This window comes from Podarcis raffonei, chromosome 8 (assembly GCF_027172205.1).
Source record: "Podarcis raffonei isolate rPodRaf1 chromosome 8, rPodRaf1.pri, whole genome shotgun sequence".
Classification (NCBI taxonomy): Eukaryota; Metazoa; Chordata; class Lepidosauria; order Squamata; family Lacertidae; genus Podarcis; species Podarcis raffonei.
This window is the reverse complement of record NC_070609.1, coordinates 46,372,580-46,394,848: the sequence shown is the minus strand read 5'-3', so window position 1 is coordinate 46,394,848 and position 22,269 is coordinate 46,372,580. Positions and strand designations below refer to the sequence as shown.

The 22,269-nt window shown below is 43.9% G+C and overlaps 1 long non-coding RNA gene across 1 annotated transcript; it reads left to right on the top strand.

Moving 5' to 3' along the window:
• Positions 1 to 6,641: 6,641 nt before the first annotated feature.
• On the top strand, positions 6,642 to 9,331 carry LOC128420401 (uncharacterized). The gene is made up of 2 exons (XR_008332016.1): positions 6,642 to 7,915; positions 8,410 to 9,331. It is a non-coding gene; the product is annotated as an uncharacterized LOC128420401 (long non-coding RNA).
• Positions 9,332 to 22,269: the final 12,938 nt, after the last annotated feature.

The following is a 22,269-nucleotide window of genomic DNA, read 5'->3' as shown; positions in this document are numbered from 1 at the left end:
ACTCAGGGAAGATTGGTGATTTGCTAAAATTCCATGCATGACTGACCTCCCAAACAATATACGGATCTTGAGAATAGCTTGGATGGAGACACACCTGTAACGTAGGTCAGGGGTAGTCAATGTGCTGCTCTCCAGATGTTGCTGGACTACAGCTTGTATCAGCCTCAGCCAGCATGGGAAATGGTCAGGGATGATGAGAGTTGTAGCCCAACAATATCTGGAGGGCTTGACATTAGCTGTCCCTGCCTTAGATCAAATTAGATCTAAGTAAATCAAATTAGCTGTGCAGGCAGTGGAACAGGATAGAAATCATACAATCCTGGAATTGTAGAGTTGAAAGAGACCCCTATGGTCATCTAGTCCAACTCCCTGTAATCTCAACTAAAGCCTCTATGACTGATGGCCATGGTGAATATGTGGAAGGAGGATGGGATCATGTCTGCAGGTCACAACATTCCGTGCATTGACTGGACCTTGTGAACAGAATCTTGCATGAGCACACCTTGATTGATGTAGTCTTCAACTGTGCAATATGTGGCTATGAGCAGTGTTGTTTGGTGTGCATAAGAGCCTGAGCATAATTTGTGATAAATAGTTAAGGGTCAGGGGCAAACCAGTTGCTGTGATTCCCCCCTCCCCCAACTTCTCAAGTCATCATTTCTACAGTGAATGTATTGTGGATGCTACAGTTCTTACCAGTTAACCACAGTTTAGTGTTAGGTGCAAGCCCTAAACTGTGGTTATCTTAACTATGGTTTGTTGAAAGAAGGCAGCTTCATAAACCACACTTTGAAGTTGGTTTGTTTCAGACAAATTAACACAAGATGCAGTGGTTAATAAAAAATGGAAGCGAAAGCTTCCAAATTCTTCCTTGTTGCCATGCTGGGAGGCAGGACCATGAGGAGAGAGTAAGTTTGATCCTCCAAGAATACACTATGCCTTCTTTAGGGCTGCCATACACCTGGATTTCTCTGGGCATTTTTGGGATTTCAAAGACAGAATTGATGTCTGGGGAGACATGGTCTGAGCAGGGGCCAGTGCTATTTTTTTCTAGAAAAAGAGGTGCTGTAACTCATCATGAATGCCTCCCTCATTCTCTTGGAATGGCCATTCTAAGAGAGGTGCCGAAATTGAGCTCCTGTGAGTTCCAGCTGGAAAAAAAGCCCTGGCAGGGACTGTTGTACTTTCAATGTCTGAAATGTAATATCTGTTTGTGTTACACTTCTCAGATGTTGCAGTGAGGAAATTTCAGAAGTGCAAAATTTCGCTCTTTAATGAGACTACAACAACAACAAATCCAAAGACTTTGTAGTCACATTTGGAACGGCACTGTATCCTCACTTTGCCATCTCCACCCCAAAAGTCCTATCACATTCTATAATTCCCCCCCCCCCCACCTATGCAATCTGGGTAGTTCTTAGAGCGATAAGGTTTTGTTTCCTTTCTAAAAGCCTCAAGAGCATGTAAGAGAGGAAAGATAGTCATTGTGACATGGGAGCAAATCTTGCAGGTACTAAGATAAAGTGACAATGTTCTTGTAGGGAAGAAAGGCTTGTATATTCAAAGAAAAGAGCTATTCTTTTTGTGTGTGTTATGCTTCGGTTACCTGAAGAGCTTTTATCATGAAATTCACTTGTATTAAACAGGATCATATTCTCTAAATCACAGCCACACTCTCTAATAAAAAGGGATAATTGTCAAGCTCACAAAGGGGGAGGAGGGTTGGTGGGAGTAGGGAAAAGTGTAAATTCATTCTGACTTCCTCCAACCCACAGGAGGCTTCTAAAGCATACAGCCCAAAAAGGAGAACAACGCTTTGGAAAAATTCATTTGGGAGCAGACAGACGTCTCTTTGAGAGATCTGTAAGGTATTAAGCTCAGCTGTTTTCCATGCACAAAGAATTCATTGTTCATTACAACCTATATAAAGAAATACACACACACACACACACACACACACACACATGATAAAGCAGAGATGGAAAACCTTTTTTTCTGACCCAAGGGCCACATTCCCTTTTGGGAGCTTTCTGAGAATCACATGCCAGTGGTGGGCGGGGCCAGAGGCAAAAGTGGATAAAGGAAGAACATGAATTTTACAGTAGGCTACTTTCTACACACACTCACACACCCTTCTTCATCCCTCATCCAGCCAAGCAAGAGGCATTACCACATTGTGTTTCAGCTAGGGAAAAGACCCTCAAGGAGGCTGCGAAGCAGGGGCAGTAAAGGTTGTGGGTTGGGTTTGGGGCTGTGCCTGGGTAGGGAGTATGGTATAGGGAGATTTCTAAGGGCCAGATGGAGAGGTCTGGAGGGCTTCATTCAGCCCCAAGCTTGAGGTTTCCTGTTCCTGAGCTATAGTGTAAGAACCTAATAACCTCCCATAAATCACACACTTTCCCCAAAAGGTGTCTTGGGGAAAACTGGCAATATTCAGGGTGGGTGGGCAAATTCTCAGAATCTGTGGGTGAGGAAGGGCTTGCCTTTACAGCCAGGGGCCCCATCTGCACTATATATTTAAAGCAGTATCCCGCCACTTTAAGCAGCATGGCTTCCCCCAAAGAACCTTGGGGACTTTCTTAAGGGTGCTGGGAGTTGTTAGGAAATCCCATATTCCCCTCAGAAAGCTACAATTCCAAGAGTTCCCTATGAAGAGGGATTGACCATTCGACCATTGAATTTAGGGCTTCATAGTTGTTCCCTATTCCTAGAGAACTCTAGGAACCGTGACTCTTTGAAAGGGAGAGTAATAATCATAATCACAAGAATAATAATTTTATTAGCTAAGACCACTAACTGAGAATTTTCAACCTGGTCACCAGCCTTTCCTTCCCAAGTTCCATTGGGAAAGAGATGGCAGTGAAAACTGGTAAATAACAGATGGAGGTTTGTCATACGGAGAGAGAGATGGTGCTGAGTGTATGGCTTTGGGAAAGAAAGGTAGCAGACTTGCCAAACACATTCTCACTCCCACTTTTTCTCCCTGGCCATACCACGCCAGTTTTATGATGAAGGGTGTGTCACAGGGTTTTTCAAATGGCATTTAGAAGCACATTTATTTTAACTGTCGTGCAACAAATCTTCACGAGAAAACACTTTCCCTCTTAGCACGGACTTTGCTCCCACAACTGCTGTCTCCTTTAAGTTGTGAGGTAGTTGACAGATAATCTTAACTGTCTTCTCCCCCTTTACTTTCTGCAGGAAACAGGAGTCCAGGAAGACAAGTTACCACAGTGATTTTTCTAGGAGTGCCATTCCTCATAAGGGATTTTGTGCCCTAGAAGGAACGATATTTGTCTCTCTCCTTTCCTCCCCACCAAGAAGTGAATTCATAAATAACTATCTAACTGTTCTCTTGCAGGAACACACGGTAGTGTCTCATACCACATCATCTGGCCCACTAGTGTCAACTCTGACTGATAGTGGCTCCAGTCTCAGGCCAAAGTCTTTGTCATCATTTGATACTTGACCTTTTTAACTGGAGTTTATTTACTTGTTGCATTTATATCCACTTTTTTCTCTCTCCCAAGGAACATGGTTCTCTCCCTCCTCGTTTAATCCCCACAACAACCCTGTGAGATAGGTTAGGCTGAGACGCAGTGACTGGTCCAAGGTTGCCCAGTGAGTTCCATGTCTGAGTGGGGATTTGAACTCTGGTCTCCCAGGTCCTAGTCCAGCAATCTAACCACTGCACAATACTGGCTCCAGGGAATGAACCTGGGAGAAGGTGTACGTAGCTGGCCCATAAGGACAAAAGTGGCAGTGAACCACCAATAGTACTCCCAGAAGCCCCCAGGAGTGGTGTGCCTTTTGACAAAGCCCCCCATGAAATTCTTACAAGGAAGCTGGTAAAATACAGGTTGAATGAGGTAACTGTTAGGTGGATTTGTAGCTGGTTGACTGACCGAAGCCAAACAGCTCAACACAGTATTCCAGGTGTGGTCTGACCAAGGCAGAATAGAGTGGTACCCAAAGAGTACTCATTAATGGTTCCTCATCATCCTGGAAAAAAGTAACAAGTGGTGTAAATGTGCCCAGCACACTGAAACTGATTGTCTGTAATTTGGTAATTTATTTATTTGTTGGTTTATTTAATGCTTTTTTATCCCACTGCTCCCCCAAACAGCACAAGGTGGCATAAATAGATCTCCCCTTCCACATTTAATCACCTTGTGAAGTCGGTTAGACTGAGAGTCAGTGACAGGCCCATGACTGAGTAGGAATCTGAACCCTGCTCTTCCAAGTCTTAGTCTGTCAAGAGCATCTCCGGCATTGTGGAAGAGCTCAACAGCAAGACAACTTTGTTGACACTGCTGGACTGCACCTACTTTCTTCAATTTTTCTAATTGAAGCACACTGCAAATGGAGGGAAAACTGCATGCGACATATTCTGCCTTGTCAAAGACAGAGCAGTTTTGTTGCCCAAAGGGAAGCAGAATGACTGGGGGGTGGGGTGGGGATGGCAGAAAAAACATTAGAAGATGCTTCCTAATGGCAAGAGGTGTTCAGCAGTGCAACAGACATCTGCAGGATATCATGGGCTCTCCTTCAAGGGTGGTATTTAAACAGAGACTAGATGGCCATCTGTCAGGGGTGCTGTAGATTGCACTGCAGATCTTCCATGGAGCAGGGGTTGAAGTAAATGGCCACCAAAGTCCCTTCCAGTTCTACGAAGTACACCAGTTAGGCCGTGATGATGGAAGACCAGGCTTCAAGCCCCACTGCGGACGTGGATTACTCATTTGCTTTTATTTCAGCCTTACCATCTGATGCAAAAAGATCCCGAAGGACACTATCATAAAATAATAAAATGCAATTAAACTGGAGCTTTCGTTCCCTCCAACTGATCGCACATCTCTTGGGTGGCCTCCCCACCAGTTCCCATTATGTCATTCTGGCTACTTTCAATCTCTTTCATCTTGCCTTGTATTCCTCTGACAGTGATCTCTCAAAGACCTTCTGGGAGGTTGCTATTAGACCAAAGATTACATATGCCGTCTGGCATCTCTTTTCATTTTCTGTGGCAGTAGCTTATGCTTATGTGTTATTTTTACCTGTCTTCTCTCTAAGGAACTCAGGTGGCATATCAGGTTCATGCCTCTCAATGTATCTTCACAGCAACCCTGTGAGGTAGTGTAGGCTGAGAGGGTGTGACTGGACTTAGGTCACCAGGTGAGCGTCATAGCTGAGATGGAATTTGAACCTGGGTTTTGCAATGGGAGGTACGTCACTTTAGAACATCAGTATCACAGTGGTTTTCAGGTTATAGTACTCATAACCCTCAGATATTCACATGCTTTAGTCTCTCTCAATAAGGAGCACATCACACATCTGCTTGGGACACACAAATCTGGATGGAAATTATAAAGTTCCAGGGAGGGTCAGAACCAGAGATACCTTCCTCCCAGCAGACACAGTTTTCATTTGCAGCTAGCAGACCTGCTCTGCAAAGAGGCAGGGAATATATGGAAGCTTTTGGTCATGGCAGCTTCTCCCTCATCCTTGGGCAGGCTGTTCTGGAAGGGAGTCTAATCTTTTTCAAAGGTGGCTTTCAACATGTTTCCAGAACATAATGAGGGGGATCAGGGCCATGTATTCTATCTTCTTGACCTTCTGCATTCAGCAGAAAGCCTGAAGGGTTAGCATATAGGTCACTTTCAGTATATATATTTGCTGTTGTTGTGTAGTCGTGTCGGACTCTTCGTGACCCCAAGGACCAGAGCACGCCAGGCACGCCTGTCTTCCACTGCCTCCCGCAGTATGGTCAAACCAGGGGCGTATTACCCATTAGGGTTAGTGGTACCCTACGCCACGGCACGCGCCCATCAGCGGGAGTCCGGGACCCAGGGAGGTCTCCACGCGATGGCAGGGCGCCAGGATGAGGCAGTGGCGAACGAAAGATAAATTGCACCTGGGCGGGGCAAACTGCTGCCCGCCCATGGGGGGAGTGGGTTTGCTTTCCCCCGCACTTTCCCTTTTTCTGTTTCCTCCCCCCTCCCCCCTTTTTTCTGTGCGGGAATTTTCCCGCGGGAGCTTTTCAGGAGCAAAGTTGGACTGTTCCCTTCTTTTGGCGCTCTCGGGGAACTTGCGCTTTGCAAATGCCGTAATCTCTCTCTTCCCCGCCGTCGTCTATCCCGCCGTCGTCTCTTCCCCGCCTCTCTCCCCAGTGTGCGTCCTCTCCCAAACCCAGACGCTCCCCTCCTCTCTCCTTTCCCCCAGCACAGAGTTCCCCCTAAGGGTTAACCATGTGGGGGAGGGGAGGGCGAGAGCGGGGGAGACGATGATTATTAAAGAGGAAAAAGGAACGACGAGGGGAGGGGGCTTGGAAAGGAATGTGTTTGCGGCAGCGGCGGCGGCAGCAGCAGCAGCTGGGGAGGAGGAGGGCGAGCGTCGATCATGTAATGAAATAATAAACCAAAATCCTGAAGTCTGATTTGGGGGGGGGGGACCCGGAGAAGTGCACTCTGTGCAATGCAAAAAACCCCAGAACACGCACATGCACACACCCACACCCTTCCCTTCTTGAACGTATTGCAGAAAGATAATAAAGGAGGGAGGGAGGAGGGGAAGGAGGGGGGAGGAGGAGGAGGAGGTGGCCAAGGCAATGGGAAGTCCCCATATAATGGTGGTGCAGGGGCTCTAAGATGCAGCTTCCAGGCTGCCTCCACCTTCCCTGACCCCAGTGCTGTGAAGGGAGGCTTCATGCTGCCTATCAGAGCAGCCCTGATCCCAACTCCTACTTGCGTGCAAGCAGAAGTGGGGTGGGGGATCTCTCAGCTGTGAAGGGAGGCTTTAGGCTACCTATCCGAGCTTGCATGGAAGCAAGAGGGGGCACGGATATCTCAGGGAGGGAGAAGGAAAGCGAGAGGGAAGGAAGGAAGGAAGCCAGAGGGAGGGAGAAGGAAAGTGAGAGAAATTGAGCTCAGTCATTGAGCTCAGTCAGTCCCAGTTAAGCTTCCCAGTTAAGTGAAACTTTCAGGTTTCCAAACAAATGTTTGAGAGTGTAAATAACTTTCTGAGGACAGCTAGTGTAGGGATTAGAGAGTTCAAACCCTGCTTCTCCACATTACTTGGTTAATTATGCATATATATGCATATATATTTAGGAGTCCGATCCATTAAATTCAGCGGTTCTTACTTCAAAGTACGTAGAGGATTACTCAGAAGTAAGCCCCATTGAGCTCCTCAGCCCCAAATAAGCATGTCCATGGGATTGAATCCTGTGAAATTCTGTAGCAATTTATCTAGAAGGACAGAACTGAATGGGAGTTGCTTCTGAGTAGACAAGCATAGGATGGCACTGTAAGTCACCATCTTTTTACACTCTTATGTGTGCATTGGGGGGATAAAATATGGGAGTGTATGTGTAAGTGGGGTTTATTCTAAGCTCTGACCCCCCCCCAAGCAGCCAGCATACTGCCCATCCCCAAAATGAATGAAAGGAAATGAAAGAGAGAAAAGAAAATAAGAATTAACACAGAAAGAGGCAGGGGAGAAGAAAAAAAAATCACAGGAAGAAGACTTGAAATTTGGGGAAATGAGAAAGACAGTGAGGGAGCAAGAAAAAGCAAAGTTTCATTGAAAAGAATACGGTAGTAAGAGGATTCACACTACCACAGTTTCTTGGGCAAAGTTATTTGGGAAGGTTCGTACTAAGTATTATGGGTGCAGGCTCTCAATCATGCCATCAGAAACCTTGATTGCACAGGGTCTACACATGTACAGTAGGTGCATAAGGTCCCTGTTCAGACCTGCTGCCAGATGAATGAAAGTGAGGAGGGTGGATCTAGTGGACATGGTGGGAAAGGGCTGGTCCCTCCTTCACCCATTCAACAACAACAATGAAAATGGAGGGGCACTTCTGAGAAATACTTCTGAGATGCCCTGTTCTTGTCTTCTACTGATGCAGTGCTGGGTGAGTCCCCCAATACACAGATTATTGTTCATAGAGTAATAAGAATATTTCTGAACTGCATCTTCTTCCATGTCCTGAACACAGAAAACTGCCTCATACTGAGTCGGACCATTAGGATCCATCTAGCTCAGTATTGTTTATAATGATTGGAACCAGTACTCCAGGATTTCAGACAGAGGTATCTTCCAGATCCACCTGGAGATGCAGTGAATTGAACCTGGGGCTTTCTGCATGCAGATCGGATGCTCTACCCCTGGACCACAGCTCTTCCCATCTCCATTGGTCATACTAGCTGAGGTTGATGTGTGTAATATAAAACATCAGAGGGGGGGGGCGCACAAGCTCTGTACTCTTGCTTTAAGGCAACTGCAAGTCTGAATGAGCACATCACCATTTTGAACATGTGCTAAAATGACCACAGGAGTCTGGTACATTAGGGGATATTTTGGATTAATCATTGCCCTTGACCTTCTCATTTTCCATTTTCTGGACAGGCTGTTGTGATTATTAATTACACTTGGAAAGTTATTTATCAGCTCTGCAGTCAAAAGCACAACTGAAGCTTTAGCCGTGCTCGCTAAGCTTAATAGTTGCCGGCACCCTGAACGGCAATTGGATTTTTTGCTCTTTCTGTGCCCTCGATCATGTCGTTGAATGATTGGGCTGAATTCAGAGCTCTGGAACCAAGAGAGGTTTCCCTGAAGACTCCATGGCTGCCACTTCAAAAGGTCAATTCCAAGAATGGATTTCTCAACTCAAGATTGATCTCTGCTAATGCAAGAGACAAGCCTTGTCTGGTTTCAAAAGGCATGCTGAGCCAAGACTGGACTGGGGAAGCAGAGAAAACCACAAAAAGAAAGAGAGATTGGGACTTCCAAAACGTGGAGCAGCATTGCTGGCTTTCTTGATTTGTTTCCCTGTGTGTGGATGCATAATTGGACACAATGTAAGATAGGCTTGCACCATGTTGCTTCTAAAGCTCTGAGAGATGTGGTGATGTGCAGTGGGGAAGGAATTGGGGTAAACGAACACACTTCACTTCTCCCCTACCCCCTGCTTTTCTCCTGCAACCTTCTTCCCACCTGCTTTCTCCTACTTTACTCCGCAAGCATGTGTTTAGAATCTGGCTGGGTAGGAATCAATAGGGAAGGGTTGAGACTGCAGGAGGGAGTTTTTGGAACTTCTGCCCCCTTTGAACTCACTCTAACTTCTAAACCAGGGAGGGAGAACCTATGGTTCTCCAGATGTTGCTGCACTTCAGAACTTCACTTACCATTGTCCATGATGGCTAGAACTGATTGATGATTAAGTAAAACAACAACTGAAAGGCCACAGTTTCTTGACCCTGTTTTAAGCCCTGCAATCCCTTTGGCAGCCATCTCCTCATTGGCAGGTAAGGACACAGAACCCTCAAAATGCAAGGATTCTAATCCTGATGGCTATATTCTGCTTCCACTATTGCACACAGTATGTTTCTGAATATCAGTTGCTGGAAACAATAGGAGGGGTGAGTGCTGTTGCAGGTCTTCTGTTCATAAGAGTCATTGCAAGAACAGTGACCTGGATTGGTTCCAAAATAAAAAAAAGTACAAAACTAGGGTTGGTAATGTCCAAATTGGGATTTTGGAGGATTCGCCATCGTTATGGCTCAAGATGGCTCCCTTTGTTTTGCATTAGTTCTCCGTGCCTAAAAAGAGAACTTAAGATGTGAATGTCTTTGTCTTGGAAGTTGCTGAAAAGATTCCCCCCCCCCCCCATTTCATTTTTTAAAGAGAAGATTTGGAATAAAAGAATCCTCAAATTGAAGGGCTACAAGGGGTTTCAAATGACATCTTAGAAACAATGGTTTACCATGTATAGCATTTATCTTTGGAATTGAATAAGCTGCTCAAAATGTTTATGTGATTTTTGGAGCATTGTATGCCTAGTTTTGGGATGCGGGTGGCGCTGTGGGTTAAACCACAGAGCCTAGGACTTGCCGATCAGAAGGTCGGCAGTTCGAATCCCCGCGACGGAGTGAGCTCCTGTTGCTCAGTCCCTGCTCCTGCCCACCTAGCAGTTCAAAAGCACCTCAAAGTGCAAGTAGATAAATAGATACCGCTCTGGTGGGAAGGTAAACGGCATTTCTGTGTGCTGCTCTGGTTTGCCAGAAGCAGCTTTGTCATGCTGGCCACATGACCCGGAAGCTGTCTGCGGACAAACGCCGGCTCCCTCGGCCTATAGAGTGAGATGAGCACGCAACCCCAGAGTCGGTCACGACTGGACCTAATGGTCAGGGGTACCTTTACCTTTATGCCTAGTTTTAATAATAACATTTAGATTTTTTAAAAAAAATGTTAAGAAATATGGCTAAGAGTTCCATATCCACTGCAAATCTCTCAAGTGGTTGTGGTTGTGGTGGAACCTTGCATATTGAACATATAATGAAGGACTTTGAAGAAGACAAAACTCAAAAGACAAAACCAAATATTTCTCCCTCTCTTACATTGAAAATGAAACTTGTTGTCCCTGAAGAGGTAGAAGCAGTCAAAACAAGGTTTCTGTACTGCTTACTGTGATTAATCTCATTATTTCTGAGAGATTAGCTAAAGTTGCTGTTGTTATAAACAACAGTTTGATTGAGGCATCAAAGATAAATCAATGGATAGAGAACATGGACCCAAACATTATAAGTTGAAGAACCTGGTATTGATTGTAACCACTTACCCCAGGCAATGCTGGGATAGGAATAGCTCCACTAATTGGATGCAACTTCCTTTACAGGTTAGCTTCATAGAAAACTTTCCCCTTCAGTTTATATCATCATTTCATATACACCAGAGGTGAACAATGTCCAGCAGGTGGGGTGGATCCTCTGCTCCCCCACCCTCCATGGGTCACTTTGACAGTTGGGTGGGGCTGTTGAATGGTTTCTTTAAATGTAAAGGTTCATCATTGTTCCACCCGATGTGTATGTCTTTAAGGGGCCAGAGCAAGGGCCAGAGTAAGATAACGAGACCCAGCTTTACAGCTGTGAAGCATAGCAGGTGCTGCTGAGTTGTATTTGATTAAGGTGTGTCAGCTTTTGGGTGTAGTATATAAGGAGCAGCACCTAGCTCTCCCATTACCCTGGGGGATGGGTTGGTGGTTGGGTCTGGTCTGGTTGTTAATGTACTTAGTGTAAAAGGAGTTTTTGTTTTTCTTATTAAAACCTAGTTTAAGTTATTTTTGAGTCCTTTATTTTTTAATGCATGGTCTCCCCAGCAAGCTCTCTGCGCTACTAAACTGCAAACAGCCAACATCTTTGGTTATGGGCCCAGCTGCTGAGTGGATGACTGCATATTTTTGGACTCTGAGAAAGGTTTGAAAACTCCTTCTCCTGTTAGCGTAGTTCTGTGGGTCTGGAAGAGTTCCAGAATGGTTGACCGGGTTCCTGAAGCTGAGAAGGCTCTGGTCTTCCCACAGCTAACAGATGAGAACTATAGTTTATGGTCTTTTCGGGTGGAGGCGCTTTTGACCTCCAGAGAAGTATGGACCTATGTAACTGATGACCCTCCTGACCCTGTGACAAATGCTTGGTCGAAAGGAGATGCAAAAGCCAGGGCGATAATTAATTTGGCAGTCAGCGACCAGCAAGTAGTCTATATAAGAAATAAGAAAACTGCCAAAGAAATGTGGGACAGTCTTGCAGCAGTGCATGTTAGAAAAGAGTCAGCATCTGCATTGACATTTTTCAAGCAGTTGTACCAGACGAAGTTGCAGCCTGGTGGTGATTTGGCAGCACACTTGAGACGTCTGGAGGCAATACGCGGCGAATTAATTCGAAGGGACATGGACATACCTGATATTCAGTATGTTTTTATCATTCTTTGTTCCCTTAATGAGGACTTTGATGGTATAGCTAGCCAGATATCTGCCGTTCCACCAGCACAATTAACTGTGGAAGGGGTGACGGCAAGATTAATGGGCGAGTTGGACAGAAGGGAGGCTTGTGCCATAAGCACTCCTATTTCCAGAAGTAATGAGGAACGCCATATGCAAACTTGTGGTGATACAACTGTATTTAAAGCTGCCAAGCGTTGTTGGTTCTGCAATAAGCAAGGACATTTTGCAAAGGACTGCAGATCCAAAAGAAAGCAAAGCACTCCCAAGCCTGTTTCTGTTCGTCAGTCACGGTCGTCAGCCCAGCAGCCGACATCGTATAGTAGAGACAGAAACGAGCCGCGAGTTTTCCATGCTAGGACAACAGATCGTAAAAGACTTAAACGTGCCAAGTGGAAGTCTTTTGTTGTGGACTCAGGAGCATCTCAGCATATTTGCAACGATCGAAGCTTGTTTATTTCTTTCGAAGAGGAAATTGGTAATGTACATTTAGCCAATTCACAAGTCTTGCAGTCGCTTGGCAGGGGTACCGTTAAACTTGACTCTTTAAACATTATGATAGCGAACTGCATTTACTGCCCGTCAGTGGACAATTTATTATCAGTAAGGTGTTTTGCTCGTCAAGGCATAACTGTGCGTTTCTTAAAGTCAATGTGTGAGTTTTTCGATGGGAACAAACGTCTATTATATGCCCGGGAATCTGATGGTTTATATAGACTGTATTTTCGCACCTACTCCCAATCGCCTATAAATTGCAGAGCAGCACAGTCAAGCCAGGGGTTGAGGAATGTAAGGCCACATTCCGGGTGTGTCCATGAGGCGCACAGAATTCTAGGACACCTGAATTTTGCTGATGTAATTAAGACAAAGAATATTGTTAATGGCCTCAACTTAAAACCATGTAAATTCTTTATGCAATGTCTATCCTGTTGCAAGAATAAGATTAAGGTTGCATGCAAGGGTAGATGCTCAGATAGGAAAGTAACTGAGCCATTTGAGCGTGTACACTGTGATTTAGTTGGGCCACTCCCACCATCATTAGGAGGTTCTAAGTACTGGCTTACTCTGATAAACCAGTATAGTAGATATTGTTGGACTTATGCAATAGCTGAGAAGTCCCAAGCATTTGAGAAGTACAAAGTTTTTTGCAACTGGGTAAAAACGCACTTTAACAAATCAATTAAGAACCTGTTTTCTGACCGGGGCGGGGAATTTGTTTCTGAGGATTTTGAGAAATTCCTGGAAGCGCAGGGGACTACTCATGAGTTATCTTGCCCCCGAAGTCCCTGGCAAAATGGGCTTGTTGAAGTTGTGCAGCATGACCTACAGGCAGGGGTTAAAACGTATCTGCACGATGCTAATCTGCCCAAAGACTTTTGGGCTGAAGCGCTTAATGCTTTTTGTTATGTTAAAAATCGCAGTTATCATTCTGGTTTAGATGTCACCCCCTATGAGAAGCTGTTTAAAAAACGCCCTAATCTGAAATACCTACGCATTTGGGGTTCAGATGTAATTATGCATTATCCCGCTAAGCAGAAATTGGGTGAACGTAGTGTCCAGGGAAAATTAATGGGCTACCAGCAGGGGGCGTACAGAATTTACATACCAGCAACTGGCAAATTTCATATTACCAGAAGTATGATACAAACTGTAAATTGGAATGGAGTTGCTGTCTTCCAAGATACTGATGGTATAGATAATACTGAGGAAGAAGCAGCAGCAGCAGCAGCAGGAAATGGTGCTTCTGAATTAATGGAAAAAGACAAAAAGTCTGTTAAATCTGATTTGTTTGATGATTTAAAGTCACAGGCACCCGAGGGGAGGTTAGATTCTCTTGAGTTTTCTGACCGTGAGCTTAGCCTACAGGCATCTCTTCAATCTGACAATGATTTACAACCTGAAACTAGTGGTTCACTTAGTCCCATTAAGTCTGAGGAGTCTGACTCTCCTTCCGGACTGAGACGTTCAGATAGAAAGAGACAGAAGCCACAACGTTTTGCAGATGAACATTTTAATACTGTGTATGCCAGTAAGGCAGTTTTTGAGCCAAAAAGCTACAATGATGTTCAGAAATTACCTTAAACACACCAAACATTATAGGTTGCAGTTTACAACATGTATTGACAAAGGTTTTGAAATTTTCTGCGATGCATCTCATGCAGTGGAACAAAATAATTGCAGGGGTGTGTCTGGTATGGTGTTTTGTTATAACGGTTGTCCATTTGAATGGAAGTCCCAGACACAAACCATTATTTGTCTCTCCACAACAGAGAGTGAATTATGTGCATGCGTTCAGGCCACTCGTGATGTAGAATGGTATCTGCAAGTATTTGCAGACCTACAGATGCAAGTAACACTACCAGTAAAAGTTTACCTTGATTCCCAGAGCGGACTTGCTATCCTGTGTTCAGAGACCAATACGCAGCGCACTAGAGTCTTAAGGTTACGTTTACAGTTTGTAAAGAAACTAATTGCTGACAAAATGATTGTATTTGAATATGTTCCAGGTGACAATCAAATTGCGGACATTTTTACTAAAGCACTTCCAAAGGTTACACATGAAAGACATGTACAAAATATGCTTTGTTTTTGTTCCACAATGATGAACCGCAGGGGAAATGTTGAATGGTTTCTTTAAATGTAAAGGTTCATCATTGTTCCACCCGATGTGTATGTCTTTAAGGGGCCAGAGCAAGGGCCAGAGTAAGATAACGAGACCCAGCTTTACAGCTGTGAAGCATAGCAGGTGCTGCTGAGTTGTATTTGATTAAGGTGTGTCAGCTTTTGGGTGTAGTATATAAGGAGCAGCACCTAGCTCTCCCATTACCCTGGGGGATGGGTTGGTGGTTGGGTCTGGTCTGGTTGTTAATGTACTTAGTGTAAAAGGAGTTTTTGTTTTTCTTATTAAAACCTAGTTTAAGTTATTTTTGAGTCCTTTATTTTTTAATGCATGGTCTCCCCAGCAAGCTCTCTGCGCTACTAAACTGCAAACAGCCAACAGGGGCTGCCCATCTGTCAATTGGCTGACATCACTATGATGCCAGGTGACCCATCTTCAAAGGAAATAATTGGGAGTGCACTCTCAAGTGTGCTTCCACTTCCTTCCTTTGCAGCCCGGCTTGAACTCAAGTTGGGCTGCAAAGAGAGTTTGCAGTCAGCACCAAATGGATGATTCGTGCTGAGTGCAGCTGATTCCAACAGGATTTGCAATCAGCGCTAATGAGCACAAGAACTTTCCTACCTGTGCCCTATTCCGGAGAAGCAATCGAAACCGATGCTCCAGAAACGAGTGAAGTAACAGGGTCATCTTTTAAACATTTCCTTCTACCCAGCTCCTAATATGATGATTCCTTAAATGGATATTGCCTTGGTTCTATTCTTGCTCTGCTGGACAGCTCCCTAGTGTAGTATGATGAGAGGAACCTTGTCGCACCATAGAGGAGGGGTGGGGAACCTCAGGCCTGGGAGTGGAATGTGGTCCCCCAGGACTCTCTTGCCAGCCTTCAGAACTCTCTTCAGGACATATTCCCTCCCTAGCCACATTCCCTCTTTCCAGGTCATACCTTTCACTAGCTTTTCTTCACGCCTCCCTTAAGTGTTTTTGCTTGGCTGCAATGCATTCTTGAATTCTGATAACACCTTTTGCTTGTCTGGATGAAGGATAGAGAGGGCGTGTAAGAATGTGATACAAAAGTAAAATGTAGTTCCACACACTTTAGCCTCTGGACCCACCCACCATTGGTATGTTCCAGAATGTTGCCCAGAGGATAAAGCAGCCATTAGGCTGAAAAGAGCTTCCCTATCCCTGCTTTAGAGGGTTGGCAAAACACCTGACACATGTTAGAATTCCTGCTCTGTGATTGCAGCCATGGGATTGTTGTCTTTCACATGACGGTATATGTTTTGACTCCACAGAGTGGGAAGTGACGGAGGCAGGATGTTAGTGTTACTGTGTTCTGCGAAGTGGGACTATTGTCCTTTGTTTTTTCTCTTTGCTGTCTGATGCTAGAGAGAGAGGGAGCCATGTTGCAGTGCTCCGTGTCTGTTTATATGTAAATAAAGTAGATTAGCCAAAATGCTGAGTTCCTGGCGTCTGTGACGCAAACTGCGAAGACTCTGCAGATCCCTAAGTCTGCCGATGTCTGTTGGCATCAGTCGCTATGATGTTCGGGCTGAAGAAAGCTTTTGAAGTCCCGAATGATTGACCAGGAGAGAGAGAACATGCCAGTCGGGCATGTGTCTCTGCCAGGGTCCTACTCGAGTGTAGGATGAGCTCCTGACAATACACACTCTTAGCCATTATGCTACAACAGTTGTTGTTGTTGTTAGTTAAATTTGTATACCTTCTGAAGAGCACAGAGTGGTTCACAACATAAAAATGCAAAATACATAATAAAAAGTATGTAATTAAACAAAAGCAAAACACACCACTGAAGAAAAGACCTATTCCCATGTTGCCACCTCATGAGGGAGACACGCAAAAAAGGGGCCTCAGATAATGATTGCAGGGTCTGGCTCGGTTCATATGGGGGCAGGCGGTCCTTGAGGTATTGTAGTCTTGAGCTATAAAGGCTTTATAGGTCAAAACGAGCACTGTGAATTGGGCCTAGAAACTATGGTCGCATCTGCACCTTAAATTTAAAGCATTATGATGTCATGTCAACAGTAATGGTGTCTGTCACAGAATCCTGGGGACTGGAGTTTGCTATGGGTGTTGAGAGTTGTTGGAGGTCCCTGTTCCCCTCACAGAGCAATCATTCCCAGAGTTCCCTGGGAAGAGGGATGGACTGTAAAACCGCTGTGACAATTTAAGCTCTGTGAGGGGAATAAGGAGCAGAACCCTTAACAAACTACCGTTCCCAAGATTCTTTGGGGGAAACCCATGCCAAAGTAGTATATGAGTGTTTTAAATGTGTTATGTGGATGTGGCCTATTTCTGGCTTACTTTATCTATCTCAGAGTGGAGTATTCAGCCCATCCTCTGCCATTTTGCTTTGGGAACTGTCTTGATGTAGCCCCGCCCTTGAGTCTCTTGCTTTTACCTGTGTTCCAAACAAAACACTGCATCATGGTGTGCCTGTCTTTAAACTCATGCGGCATTACAGCATTGCCTTGGCTCTCTCCCTCTTCCACCGCCCCCTCCCTTCTTTCTTGCTTTCCTCTGTCATGAATGCTGTTAACATAACTGCAAGAAGACCAATTGTATTGGGAACTGGCAGCTGCGCTTGAGGCTCAGGAGCAGAAAAGAGAGATCAGTTACAGCAATTTCTTTTTGATTTCTAAAGGGATTGCCAAAGAACTCATCCCTTTGAAGGAAAAAACCTTACTGCCCCTTTGTATGGGAAGTTTTTTTATTATTATTAACTTAAAGAAAATGTCTTTTGTAATAAAAGGGAGAACATTTACTCTAGAGGAATTGTAGGTGGCCCATATAGACCTCCAAAAGATATTTGAAGCACTAACTAGAAGGAGAAGGGTTTCAAGTCTTGAAGGAAAGCAGCAATTTAAAACAGTTCTGTGGAGGCATAATTCAGGGCCATCTATTTTGAACTAAGTAGGGGAAAAATATTTTCCACTGCGTCTCTGTGCCAGCCCAGAACCATCCAAACCAACATTTCATACTTCCAAAGGTTGGAGAAACATCACATAATGTTAATGTCATTTCATTTTCAAAGCTTATATACTGCTTAAAATAACAAAATGTCTAAGTGATTCACACATATTACAATAATAAAATGCTGTCATGTGTTTTTTAATTTATCATTGACATTAATGATTCTTTGGAGGTTTTAAATTGTTTTTAACTGGTTGGTTTTTTTTACTGATAATTTCATTGTTCTGTAATTTTTGTAAACTGTTTTGAGGTTGTTGTTTTATACAATCAAGTAATATATAAATTTTATGTTGAATGCGAATTAGGCAGATTCTCGTAAAAATTAGAATGGAACCATTCCTCCCTCCCAAGTCTACTTCTCACTTGCATTTTCTTTTCCTTCTTGGATGATGGCAGAAGATCACAAATAGAACAATGTATTTTGTATAGCTAAGCCTTTACCTCTATCTTCAGTCCATTGTATTTTATTTCATTGCTATGGCTAGTGGCTGATTCAAATAAAGATTCTTCTGATCTGATCACAAATAGTAATTTTGAAAGTGAGCAAATGTGAATCTATTTTTAGCTTCTCACATCATAAACTGCTTTTAAAAATCTCGTTCTTTTGGCACCAGGAAAGTACTTTTTTGTTTTCCTGGGCCCTAAGGCAGCGCCAATGATGGGATGTTTTGACTCCTGACTATGCTTTTAATATGCAGTTTATTACTATGTTGTATTCTTGTTGCAAGCCACTTTGGGTCTTTCTGTTGTGGGAAGTTTCTCATAAATTCAGTAAACCTAACCTACAACTGAATTACCCTGAGGAACTTCCATAAAGCATAATAGGTCATATTAGGAAAGAACATGCTAATTACAGAGATAATCAATTAATAGATCTCATAGCCATTGAGCTGGGAGGTGGTACCTCGGGTTACATACGCTTCAGGATACATACGCTTCAGGTTACAGACTCCGCTAACCCAGAAATAGTACCTCAGGTTAAGAACTTCGCTTCAGGATGAGAACAGAAATTGCGCAGCCGCGGTGCGGCGGCAGCAGGAGGCCCCATTAGCTAAAGTGGTGCTTCAGGTTAAGAACAGTTTCAGGTTAAGTACGGACCTCCAGAACGAATTAAGTACTTAACCCGAGGTACCACTGTAGTTAAAAATCACAGCCTAATGTCTTATGGATATGCATAGCTGCAATGATGTGGTAAGTGGTTATTGACAATGCAGCATCCTATGTCACAAGTAGCTGAGCCTAGGTAGAGATGACTTGTTACTTTTTTAATATACATTTTATTAGTTTTTACATATATTTTCCAAACAGAACATATCATCTCATCTCATCTTGTACAACATTTGGGCTATTTTAGCCTGAGACTTCCATCAACAACGTCTAATAATTTTCAAAACTCATCTCGTAATCTTACAGTTGTTATCCTAACTATTACTTTTAATAATCCATAACTTAAAATCCATTCTCATAAATCTTTTCTGCAATATTTCATATAGTTCTCCTTACAAAATTTCTTGTAGTCATTCAAGCGTAGTCAGTTGGTTACAATTGTCTTTCAAATAACTCGTATATTTACTCCAATCTTTCAAGAATTTCTGGTCCTGCTGGTTTCGAATTCTCCCTGTCATCTTATCCAATTCTGCGTAGTCTGGAGATGACTTGTTGCTTAGGTACAGCTTAATGTGAGAGCACTCATTAAGTGAGGCAAAACTCTGATATATACCATGTGCTGGACAGATCCAAAGTAGCCGAAAGGTCTTTTTGAGTGCACATGCACTCAAAAAGTTAGTCCTTTAGTTAGTCCTGCACTCATTCCACATAATATTTGCTTGCTTCTACTGTGTTTTCCATTTTTAGTACAATACTAGGCGCAGGTCAATTCTGTGTCCAGGGCAGCCATCTACCAGCTTCATCTGGTATTCAGGCTGAGACCCTACCTGCCCACGGACTGTTTCACCAGAGTGGTGCATGCTCTGGTTATCTCCTGCTTGGACTACTGCAATGTGCTCTACGTGGGGCTACCTTTGAAGGTGACTTGGAAACTGCAACTAATCCAGAATGCAGCAGCTAGACTGGTGACTGGGAGTGGCCACTGAGACCATATAACACTGGTCTTGAAAGACCTACATTGGCTCCCAGTACGTTTCCAAGCACAATTCAAAGTGTTGGTGCTGACCCTTAAAGCCCTAAACAGTCTCCCTGAAGGAGAGTCTCCACCTCCATCGTTCTACCCGGACACTGAGGTCCAGCGCCAAGGACCTTCTGGTGGTTCCCTCACTGCAAGAAGTGAGGTTACAGGGAACCAGGCAAAGGGCCGTTTGGTAGTAGTACCCACCTTGTGGAACTCCCTCCCATCAGATGTCAAGGAAATAAACAACTATATGACTTTTAGAAGACACCTGAAGGCAGCCCTGTTTAGTTTTTAATGTCTGAAGTTTTATTCTGTTCTGAATGTTCTGTTGAATGCCGCCCAGAGTGGCTGGGAAAACCCAGCCAGATGGGCGGGGTAGAAATTAATAATAATAATAATAATAATAATAATAATAATAATTACCAATGGTAATTAGAAAAAACAGCTCCAGTGTGGGGACTGGAGGTCAGGAAACAAGCCTGAAAAGCAGCAAGCTGTGGGATCTGAAATGAATTGGGAATCTCAAATTTTGCAATCCTTCTGGGTGGGTGATTGGGCACTTTTCAGCTTCCTTCCTTCCCTACCCCCAGGCTGATTCTTTCCCCCTGTCCCACCCTCAAAAAAGCTTACCTGGGATGAGAGAAACCAGGTGGCAGATCCAGCCATTGCGTGGGTGAAAGAGGCTTGCCTGGCCTCTCTCTCTCTCTCTCCCCTGCCTCCGCTAAATTATATTTTACAAATGATTTGTGTCCCACCCCCTTAAACATGAGCCACAAACATTATGGATGCCAGATTTCAAAATCTGGCACAAGATGTACTCTCCAGCTCCCTAGTGCATAAATTTATGGACACACAGCATTTGCTTCTAATGAGCAATTTGCTTGTAAAACAACAAGAAATCCAAGCCAATTGCTGTAGAAAGCATACGCACACACACAATACTGTAAAGTTGCAGCTACTTTTTAATTATTGATGCCAGTCTTGCAGCATATGTTATAGGTATTGAATGATAGGGTGCTAAATATTTTGACACTAATTATCTCAAGAGCTGAAGGCAAACTAGTTGTGTTTGGAACTAATTTAAATCATTTGCTAGGCTCTCTTAACGAAATGTACTGGAACAGGTTCAAGAATCCGATGTTTCCAGAGACTGAACATAGAATGCCATTCCTGTCCTTCTGATGGGAGCAGACCCCCCCCACACCCTGTGAAGGACGAAGGGTATGAAGGAAAGAGAACATGTGAGTCTGATGAGCCAATCAGCTTGTTGAGCCAATCATTCCTTTTTATTGGCAATGCCACCCTGAGCTCATCCTCTTCTTCATTGGTAGCATCTGCCCTCCCATCCTTGGCTAAACCCTTGAGAGATGAATAAGAAGTTTTGGGGTGTTCCTTAGTTGGCCTTGGGTGCACCTTTTCCCAGTTACTCCATGCTGCCCTTAATTTGCTTGGCTTCTGGTAGGTCTGGTCTTTTTGATTTGAATTGCAATGGGCATTTAGTGCAGGCAGAAAAGTGAACTGAAGCACTATTGCTGAGCATCTTGTGAGGCTGCTTCTTTTGGTGATCCTGGAGCCTGGTGGTGTCTGCTACCTGCTGAATGCTGAATAGGGGTGGCGGTACCAATAAATTAACACACAAACACAGTACTGCCCTTTAGGGAGAGGTGGGAATTATTGCCTCTCCTTATTTACTTGCAGCTTTTCAACTCTAACTCCTTGATTTTTGACTCCATAGCTTTCTTAGTATCCTATTTCCTACCTTGAGCTACAGTCAATATTTTCACTTCCCCTCCCAACCTTTCAACCAATCAGGAGGAGAACAGTATCTTGGTTAAGCTTCTATTGCCCCTTAATTGGAAGTTTCCTTTGTCCTTCTGGAGCAAAACATCCCCATGTACCTTTAACTTTTGACCCTCCTATGCAGAAGAACCTTTAAAGGAAAAAGCAACCATCATACAACCCAAGTTTTACAACTCCAAACCCAACACAAAATGGCAAAAAGTTCTATTCGTTCACACAAGGTGTGTGTACCAGGAGTTCACAACTCTTTTCACACAGGCACAATCAGGCTAAGGAGCAGTTGTCTCTGTGTTTGGGGTTTCCATGTTTTGGGGTTCCACCTCGCATGGGTGTCCTTAGCCTTTCTTGATTTCTGACAGAGTAAAGCCTCTGCCACTTTACCAGAGAAAATTATCTGTGCATGTGTGTAGATGTGAGCACAGTTGGGAATCAAACAAAAGAATCAAGGAGAAGTTTCTGCCAGGGTAGCCATCACCGAAATAACAACAACAACAACAACAACAACAACAACAACAACAACAACAACAACAACAACAACCAAAAAGAGGACAGAGGTTTGCACACAGGTTTGTATGGTATTTGCATATGCTAACTTAACAAGCATCCATTAAATTTCTAACAATGAGTCAGGATGAAACTGCATTGTGGGAGATTTAAATGGTCGCTTTCAGACCCGCTTGATGGCTGGAGCATTTCAATAATTTTAAGATTTGGAGGTTTTTCAGCAATGATTGGATGGCCATGGATGCTTTAGTTGAGAGCCTGCATTGCATGGGTTCCCTTCCAATTCTCCAAGTCTACAATTCTGTTATTTCAAGGTGCCCCAAGGGCAGGCACCAACAATGGCCCTGCAAGAGTTAGGGGATCAAGAGAGCTGTCCAAGAATGCTTGCCTTGAGCACAGCTTAAAAACTACTAGTGTACATCACAGAACATACCAGTAGTGTGGTTA